The following is a 10,572-nucleotide window of genomic DNA, read 5'->3' as shown; positions in this document are numbered from 1 at the left end:
TAAATTTGCATCCAAATTAGTTAGCATATGGTGCAACAATGATTTTAGGAGTAGATTCCTTAGTGCCCCTTCCCCATTTAGCCCATCCCCCCTCCCACAACCCCTCCAGTAACCCTCAGTCTGTTCTCCATATTTACGAGTCTCTCCTGCTTTGTCCCCCTCCCTGTTTTTATATGATTTTTGTTTCCCTTCCCTTATGTTCATCTGTTTTGTCTCTTAAAGTCCTCATATGAGTGAAGTCATATGATGTTTGTCTTTCTCTGACTAATTTCGCTTAGCATAATACCCTCCAGTTCCATCCACGTAGTTGCAAAGGGCAAGATTTCATTCTGATTGCTGAGTAATACTCCATTACTCAGCATACCACATCTCCTTTATCCATTTATCCATCAATGGACATTTGGGCTCTTTCCATACTTTGGCTGTTGTCGATAGTGCTGCTATAAACATAGGGGTGCATGTGTCCCTTCGGAACAGCACACCTGTATCCCGTGGATAAATGCCTAGTAGTGCAGTTGCTGGGTCCTAGGGTAGTTCTATTTTTAGCTTTTTGAGGAACCTCCATACTGTTTTCCAGAGTGGCTGCACCAGCTTGCATTCCCATGCAATGCAAGTATTTCTAATCAGTTTTCTTGTCCAAATGACTGTTCCTCTCATTGAAATATACCTCCCATAACTAGGAAAACAGTTTGTAACCACTGGAAGGAAATTTTTTTCCTAGGAGAAGCTGAAGAGACCTTCAAACTGCCCTCAGTTCTGTGTACTTATATTACTAAAAAAGCCCTTTTATTCGTGCAGGTGAGTCGGGAGATGCTGTCCCTCTTTCCTCCCTTCTAAAGCTGCTCTGTATTGTGGGCTTGGTTAAAGTTTACCCTTTTGCAAGAGTGTCCTTACTAATAAATAACTCATTTGTAAAGCTTCAGAGACAAAGCTAAAAGGATTTCGGTTCTGCAGGAATGAGGTTTTCACCACCACATACCTTGCCTAGAGGTACATTGCTGCTTTTGTTTGAGGCCAGTTGGTCTAGAGTGTCAACAGCTCCTGGGGTGCACAGAGCCTCTTTCCTAGGGGTCAAGTGCACACAGCCCCACTTCCTCTCATAGCGTCCTTTGAAGCAGAGGAGAATCGGGCTCTTATTATCTCCCTTATATAAAAAAGAGAATCGGGCATGAGGTGGGGAGAGATGGGGGGGGGCGGTGCGTGGGGTAGGCGACTCGTCCGAGATCACCCTGTAAACGGATCTCCTTCATCCACTATCAGTCACAAAGCTTCTTGAAGCAGGTCACAAGATGAGGAAAGATCACTGGGGGTTTCAGTAAAGCAAGGGACTAGAGTGCATCCTAGAGTGTTCTCAACTCTGCTGCTGAACACCTGTTGTACTTTTTACCCTAGTCATATATATTTTCTGGAAGAGTCCCATTTTACATATTTCATGCTTTGGTTCCTTAAACCATAAAAATATCCCAGAAACGTCACTGAGATCCAAACTGTATCTTTGGTTACCACAGGCCCCAAGTTTTGGTAATATAGTCATCATAATTTTCACTGTCAATACGTATCGCTGGCTAATTCAGAGGAGGTCTCTAGAAGCAACAGGTGTTCTAGGAGCTTCTATTCCACTATCTGGCATCATTTTTAAAAATTTTTATTTAAAAATTTTTTTAATTAAAAAAATTTTATTAATGTTTATTTACTTTTGAGAGAGAGAGAGAGAGAGATACAGAGAGAAAGAAAGAAAAAGCAGGGGAGAGACAGAGAGAGAGAAAGGGAGACACAGAATCTGAAGCAGGCTCCAGGCTCTAAGCTGCCAGGGCAGAGCCTGACATGGGGCTCGAACTCACAAACTGGGAGCTGAAGTCAGACACTTACCGGACTGAGCTGCCCAGGCACCCCCCTACAAAAAAAAGTTTTTTTTAAAGTTTATTTATTTTAAGAGACAGAGAGAGAGAGAGCAAGCAAGCACGTGTATCACTTGGGGAGGGGCAGAGAGACAGAGGGAGGCTCCACACTGTCAGTGCAGAGCCCGATGTGGGGCTCAAACCCACCAACCATGAGGTCAGTCCTGAATTGAAGTCAGATGCTTAACTGACCAAGCCACCCAGGTGGCCTTTTTTTTTTTTAACTTTTTAAAAAGTAATCTCCACGCCCAATGTGCGGCTTGAACTCACGACCCCGAGATCAAGAGTTGCATGCTCTACTGACTGAGCCAGCCAGGCGCCCCTCGGCTGTCTGGCATGATTAGCGTGTCCTCAGCCTTGGATCTCCCAGAGTGGGGCGTCTGCTTCCCAGTGACTGCTCAATGGTGTGACGTTTAGAGAAGGGCAAATGGCCTTTGAACCAAATACTGGGTCTTGTTGCTTCACTTGAGGGTGTGGGGAGAGAATGAGGAAAAGACGGATGTGAGGAGGAACGGCCTGCTTTGCTCCTGGCCCAAGACTGGCCCATTGTGCAAGGTCGAGGACAACAACTGCTCTCTTTAACGAGGTGCTGTGTATGGCCTGCATACCTGCGTTCACAGTTCACAGCCACGGCGAAGCTTTGGAATCTAAGCCCTGCATTGTTCCAAGGTTTACCAGGAAATGCTGTTTGTCTTGCCCGGGAGCCAGCTGTGGGGCTGTCGATGGGGGGGGGGGGGGGTGGTGTTCCCTAACCACTTCGACGGATACCTGGTTGATGTATAAACGATATTTTTGCCCCAGAAACACTAACGCCATGGAAACCGCTCATTCACAAAAACAGGAGAAGGAAAAGAGAGAGAGTGGTAAATTCGGGTCAGAGGCAGGAGGAAAAGAGCAAACAGGCGGGGCTTGGAGCTTGTAACTGAGATGTGGCATGCATTAGGTATGAAGTTAGGCTACTGAAGCCGAGATTAGGTTCCGAGATCTAAACCGAATGTCAGCTGAGTCCTCGGCTCAAAAAGACAGTGTCTTCTAAACGAGCTTTGCTATGTCGTTATTCTTAAAAAACTTTAGAAGACCATAGTTTAAAAAGGCTTACTATTTTATTCTACTGGGGCTGAATTAGTGAACTACAAGAGAACCGCGGTGAGGAGGTATGTATGTCGCTGTCTCTATACACTTTTTATTACTTACATCACCACATATATTCACTTCATTGTGGATGAGAATCCCTTCTGGCCTCAGGGCCAGTCAGCTAGAGTTACCAAATCTGTAATCTTAAATTTAGGCCATCACTTTTCTTGTTCCAATTACTTTCTACCTCCTTCAGAGCCTTATCTAAACCACCCACCCTAATAATCTCTTATAGTCAGGACAGCACTGACTACATATAGACTGCGTATTCCTTATTCCTACCCGAGGTGGAAAAGGCAGAACTGTTAGACACATTATAGTTCACGTCAGCCAAGGGAGCTGATGTGGTCTTACATGTTCTACTCAAAGGGTCTGTGTATGTATTCAATACATATATTATTATATATTAGTAGCTGACACATTACCAACAATAGTAATATACACGCAATCTTCCACAACTTATCCCTTAACATCGGCATTTTTATTTATTTATTTATTTTTTTTTTTTCAACGTTTATTTATTTTTGGGACAGAGAGAGACAGAGCATGAACGGGGGAGGGGCAGAGAGAGAGGGAGACACAGAATCGGAAACAGGCTCCAGGCTCTGAGCCATCAGCCCAGAGCCCGACGCGGGGCTCGAACTCACGGACCGCGAGATCGTGACCTGGCTGAAGTCGGACGCTTAACCGACCGCGCCACCCAGGCGCCCCAACATCGGCATTTTTAAACAGGTGATTTCTCAGTGCTAGCTTAGAGCTAAATCAAACTACTATTTCCAACATTTCGTTATATTTTTAAGTAATCGTTTGCCTTACTAGGACGGAAACTCCGGGTGCACCCTCTCACTCCCTGACTCCAGAATTAGCACAGCCTTTGTTTCCCAATATTTGTCCAGGACTTTCGTATTGAAACAGGGCACACCCGTGAGTAACACTGATTTCTCCTAGCCAAAACATGTCAGAATGGATACCTGTCCCTTCTATTGAGATAATGGACAGAATGAGAAGCATGCCGTCACCATAAAGGAACACCAGGTACCATGTCACCATGAAAACAAATTTCAGGATTCGTTGTATGTGAACTTGTGTTTAGTGCTGCTTGTGCAAGAGACAAGCTTTTTGAGCTGGAGGACGATTTCAAAAGCCAACACCTGTTTCAAAATCGGGCCAAGAGTTCCCAGTTGCATTTTGAAATCTCAACATAATCTTCCATTTGGGGATATTATCCACATAGGTTTGGGGAGTTGCAAAAAGAGAACATAAGCAGACAGATGTGCACGAATCAAGAGATCCTATTTCCCACTAAAAATACAGAACAGACTACTGCTGCTGGACACACTAGGATGTTAAGTGGGCACACCAATCACAGAACATTTCTAATGCAGGTAGGTGGAAGGGTGTCCTGATACGGTGGGTGGTGAGCCCAGGGGACAGCATCTAAAAGTGAGGTGGGGGGAACACCTGGCTGGCTCAGTAGGTAGAGCATGTGAGTCTTAATCCCGGGGTCATGAATTCAAGTCTCATGTTGGGTCTAGAATTTGTAAAATAAAGGAAAAGAGAAGAGAAGAGAAAAGAAAGAAAAGAGAAAAGAAAGAAAAGAAAAGAAAAGAAAAGAAAAAAGAAAAGAAAAGAAAAGAAAAGAAAAGAAAAGAAAAGAAAAGAAAAGAAAAGAAAAGAAAAAAGAAGAAGAGTTGGGGAGAGCAGCGGGCCCATTAGCCAAGTATATGGAGGACAAACACTGCCCTCTACTGGCAGAGGATAAGGGCTGTATATAGTCCAGATTAATAATACTTTCAAGTTACTATCTTAATACATAATCAGAAAATAAAATATTTTTTAAACAAATTTTATTTTTTTTGAGAGACAGAGAACGAGCAGGGGAAGAACAGAGAGAGAGGGAGACACAGAATCCAAAGCAGGTTCCAGGCTCTGAGCTGTCAGCACAGAGCCCGATGCGGGGCTTGAACCCATGAACCATGGGATCATGACCTGAGCTGAAGTCAGATGCTTAACCGACTGAGCCACCCAGGCGCCTTGAAAATAAAAGTTTTTAAATAATTTGAAGCTTCATATCTAGGGGCCATGAGGATTTTTTTTTTCATGAGGATCTTTTTTAAGTAAACTGTTTAACAAGAAATTTTCCTATCTTACTGAAAAGAAGTTTTTCCTATTAAATCTTTGATGTTAGTCATTGGACTGGTTCAAGTGTCACTGTTATGGAGATGCTAAATAAAGACCAGCAAAATGCTCAAAAGGTTATTATCAAGAAGAAGGCTCAAGGGACCCATTTATTCAAGATGATGGGAGCTGGTTTTAGAAACAACAGCTGTGACAACTCCAAGCACACAGAACTGACGACCTGATTTCAAAGCCTTGAATCACAATACCTGCCACGTGAAAGCACACCTGAACCCGTTTCTGTTCTATGACATCGGAGGAACAACAGCTGGCCAATCTCAGTTGTTGGGAAAACCGAATGAGGTATTATGTAAACAGAAACTCTTCATAAATTGCAAAGTGCTGTGCAACTAGTGTTAAATTACTGCACAATAATGTTCGTGGACCAGAGTCAAGGGAGTTCCAAGTATATTTATGCCTCTGATGTTTGATAGTTTTTTAAATTCTTTACACCAGAATTGTACTGAATGCATTTCTTCAGCATTGTACTAAAACAGAAATTGGGTAGGTTAATCATAAAACACCTAGAGATTGTTGAAGAAAAAGTGGCTGGTTCTTCTGAAGTCAACTTTGACCTGGGACAACTCTAAGAAATAGTTACGTAGTCACTGAGAGGTAACAGCCTGTAGAAACATTTCATTTCAGAGCCAAGCTGAGTTTGTATGTCAATTACAACATTTAGATGACAAGGCAAGAATGTAAACAATGGGAAAGGATGAAAAGAATAAAAGCCCTAATAGCTACAACATCAGCCCAATTCTAAAGGGGGGTCTTACACGATATATCCAAGTAATATTTAATTCTAAATTGCAGGTTAGTATAGTTCATATGGGTGTTTGAAATTGAATGCAAGTATCTGTCTTTTGAGCATATTATCTTCTTATATTACCGTTGAAGCAATTTTGCCCTCCACAACCTAACCTTCGATGTGAACATGCGGAAAAATGCTAACTAGGAATCCTCATGCATTTTGGTCCCGAGCTCCCCTGATTAATCAAGTTAGGGAATCTGCTTCTTCATTACATACTCTTAGGCATTAATTACTCCTTTTGATTTTTGGACAAGACATGCCTTTCTTATTACCAACACCAGTGATGGTCACTGTGTCTAAAGAATTCATTCGGGGAGCAGGTCGCCCCCCCCCCCCCCAAAGTCAGGCTGGACTGGGAGCTGACAGGCCAAGGTGGTCAACTGTATGATTAGTGTATTTGCTTGAGTGTTATAAGAAGTACACGGAGCACGCATCTGGGTTATAAAAGCCCTTTTATAAAGCCATTTTTAAACAAAACAAAAAAAAGTTTACAAAAGAAAAAAAAGATACAGAAAAAGAATAACTTGCTTCATATGTCCCAAAAAGAGAAAAAAAATAAAGGGGACAATGCCAACATGCTCAACAATAAAGGGTTCTCTTTCTTATTTTTTAATACAAAATACAAGCAAAGGATACACATACTCAAAACAGAGCTCAGGAGCAGACACGCAGTCCTGGAGACCCTTCAATAAAAGAAAGCAGGAGTTTGTTTTTTCTTGGTCTATGCAGATACATACAGAGACTGGGATATGTAAAAATTAAGGATCACAAAAGACCATCACACAAGTCTACCAATGCATGTTGCATCTATAATTCACGAACATGGTCAACAAAATCATGTTCACTTCAACCTCATTTCATTTAAATTAAAAAAAAAATCTTTTAAATAAAGTGGTTACATTCAAACTTTAACTTCCTTAGTACCATGCTGCAGATTTCAGCACTGTTAAGGTATTGCAAGAATGCCCAACCGTCCGGTGTCTGATCATGTATCTATAGCAACATTGTAGTATTAAGAAAGGGATGCCCCCGTCTCGGCCCATGGACTGATGAAATACATTTAAACAGGTTCCTCTCAATAACCCTTCCTGCTCAGAAGGTAAAAGATTCAGAACTAAAATCAAGGAAGACTGGGAGTTTTAGAGCTGGCAAAATGAAGTCTGAAAGGTGAATGGAGGCGAACAATTACTGAGAACTTGGCTGCTGCTTAACCTGGCAAGTCTGGAAGTCTTTCCTTAAATCTTGCAGGGATTAGATGCGTAAGGTTTGCTGCAACATGTTCATGGTAAACAAACTAGGTAGAGCTCTTATTTACAAATCTTGTAACAAATACTTCTGGAGGAAAAGAAGAAAAGAATTCACTAATTTCCAGAAGACAAAAGTTTTAATCGCCAGACATATACAAACACACACTCACACACACACCCACACAATACTTCAGGGGTTTTTATACATGTTATTTAGGGCATAAGCTGAGTACTCTACCCCTACACCCCATTGAAAAAGGAACAACGAAAAAAACCACCCCAATTTTACCCTCCCCCCATAATCTAGAAAACCCTCCCTTCACCCCTGATGTACAAAGTGTATGCACAATGGTGGCATTCCACCAGCCACACAAAGCATGCTCAAACAGATGTCACCCGCTCACGCACTCCATTGGCATGGCAACAGGCAGGTTTACGGGACTCTTCCCAATAGTGGTTAATACACAGTCAGCACCACTGTGAATTTTGTGAATTAGGCTTTGAACAAAAAGTGTTAACTTAGCGATTTGGGATTCAGAAAGTCATTTTGCATCAAGTTTATCCCAAGACGAGGGGAAAATAGGTTGCAGACTAAAACTTTGCTATAGGTAGCCTGATGTCCCAATATTCAAACTAACTCCCTTTTCAAATAAACCCAGCTCTATGAACACAGAAAAAGACAACTTTTCTAACCTCGAGAGCATACGGCTTGTTTTATTCTCCCCCTCCCTTGGCAGGGAACATTTATTACTTGTTCCTCTTAAGTATCTGTCTGAATGCCATTAAAGACCAGAGGCCAGGTTCTGTCCTTCCCAAATGCCTAAGGTGACAGTTTCTTCACAGTGCAGCTACTGGCGATGCAGGAACAGAAAGAACTATTCAAATCAAAACTCCCACTCTTTAGAACAACAATGGCCACATGATCTTTTTATAAAGCTTTCCCTGTTGCTCCTGGTAGATTCTGTTCTTGCCTTACTACTACTCTCAAAGCATCTCCTAAACTGGTTTAGAGAAAAGCAGTTCCTTCTTCCAACCAGTACCCTTAAAATCCACCTGTTACTTGAATGTTCCTGGATAAAAGAAGAAAAGTTAAAAAAAAAAAAAAAAAAAAAGCTCAAGTTCAGTCTGGCTGACCATTTCCAGAAGTGTCAAAAACTCTACTGGATCATAACCTCAGATTCCACTCTTCATTAGCTACCTGTAAGAAAATGCTATTTCAACCAGTGCCAAGAGTAAGTACTGAACTGAAGACGGAAATGGGGCAAACCAGGTACTGTGAAAAAACAAAACAAAACAAAACAAATCAGTATCTAAGCTCCCTTGTGGGAAATCGGATTAAAAGTCTTCCACTGTTACCTCCCTAAAGGAGGACACACCCACTCATTTCACTTCATGGACTCCACCGGCAGTGGGGATATGAAAGGGAGAGAGGTTTCAAAAAGCAGGACAAATCTACCATCACCGAAACTGAAGTGTCATCTCTGGGCCCGCTCCATTGATTCCAATCTGAGGTGGGGAGGGACGAAAACAGCAGCACGTCACGGGTTTAAGAAGATGGAAGCCGCCCATTTCTAGCTGTGTCTGTCGGGGAGGGAAGTCTGGAAATTAAGGGTCTTAAGAACTAGAATGTAGTGTCAGCACAGCTGCCGAAATCCATGCTCCAGAGGTAAACCTAACAGAGCGAACAGAATTCAGGTAATGGCAAACAAGCACCTTCCAAGTGTACGTCCCACTTCCTGAGCACTGCAAACGAGACCCTGAACGACGCCACGGCCACTTCGCCACAGGCGCGCTAGAGGGAAACACAGGGGGTTAGTCAAGGGTGGTGCCAACGGCCAGTCACTAACAGCTTCTAGCTTGTCCTGACATCGCCATCAAACCTGACTATTGAGCACCTGTTTCCAGTTGAGCCACCACAGTCGTCCTCCTATACGCATGCATGATTTGAAGGGAGGACTAGAGCGTTTTCAAATCATCGATAAAAAGCAGAGAAAACAAAGGTCATTCAGAGCCTGTCTCACTTGGGGACACAGATCCTTTTGTCTAGTCCATTAGAAATATAGAAGACATTTTCAATCTCATCAATTAATTTTTAAAAAAGGGATCCCAACCAAATGCACACAAATAACCTAGAAGTCAGGATTACCTCTAAAGAATGAGCGCATATCACAGACATGTTAGTGCAGATTAATATATAAAGAGACTGTGTTACATAAAATACAGAGGCTAAGGTTTTAAAAGACCCCCCCCGCACCCCAATCTTCACGAAACATAACCTAAGAAAAGTCCAAATGTTACTAGGAATGTAGGACTTAAAGTTATAAACCCCTAAAAACAGAAGTGCATGGTGGAAACACTGATAGGTCTTTTACTGTATGAACACAAACCTTCTTGTTAAAATTGGCTACCTGAACAAACCCACTAAACCAAATAGAATAATCTTTAACACCCTCATTACAAAGTTCACAACTATAAAGTTAACCATCATGGAAGGTAATAATCCAACCGCTACTTAGGTTCAAGTTTTGCATTTTTGGCCAAGTACTAAAACCTCCAAATCCATTCTTTAACACACGCAGTGCCCGGCAGTGAAATGACTTTGCCACTGGGCGCTATTTTAAAAAGTCACAGAGGAAGGATAGTCCTTAAAGTGTCTTAAAAATCAGAGTAAAAATATTCCTTAAATAACCTTTTGTCCTAGGAACATCTGCAAGAAAGCCACGTCGTCTGAGAGAAAAACATGCTCTAACTTAAAAGATAGAAGGAAAACCGCATAGGATGTATCGAAGCAGCAAACCTAGATAAGAAGGCAGAGGTTAAACCTCAACCACGTTTTCAACTTAGTAGCACACTAAGACCCCTAAACCTTGCTCCCTTTAGCTCATGGCATCAGGATGCAGAAGATCCAACCTACAGACCCCTGTCCTGACTGCTTTCATAAGGCATGTGAAGTCTATTCTCGGTGCACACAGGCCTCCTAAACACATGGTTTCTCTAGCCCTGAGCCCCTTCCACTTTGGCTTTACACAAAAGGGGCACCAGCAGAAAGACAAGAGCAAATCAAAGAGTGTGGGAGCAGCATTTAACAGACTCCCAATCAAGCAGGGAATATGAAGTGAAGAAAGGAGCCAGGAGAAATCAGGGCGGGTAAGCGGTGGTACCCCACGTAGTAGCGGGAAGCTCAGAGATGCGCTTCATGTGTCTGCGGAGAAATGGGAAGGCAGGTGTATGAAGAGAAAAATGTTCTTTCCCCAAATAAAAACAGAGCATGGTTCATGGGATCTGAATGCACACTTACGGCATA

Source organism: Lynx rufus, unplaced genomic scaffold (genome assembly GCF_022079265.1).
Source record: "Lynx rufus isolate CCGP_SWC_20201006 ecotype Redwood Valley unplaced genomic scaffold, mLynRuf1.p SCAF_15, whole genome shotgun sequence".
Lineage (NCBI taxonomy): Eukaryota > Metazoa > Chordata > Mammalia > Carnivora > Felidae > Lynx > Lynx rufus.
This window is presented reverse-complemented; position numbering follows the sequence as displayed.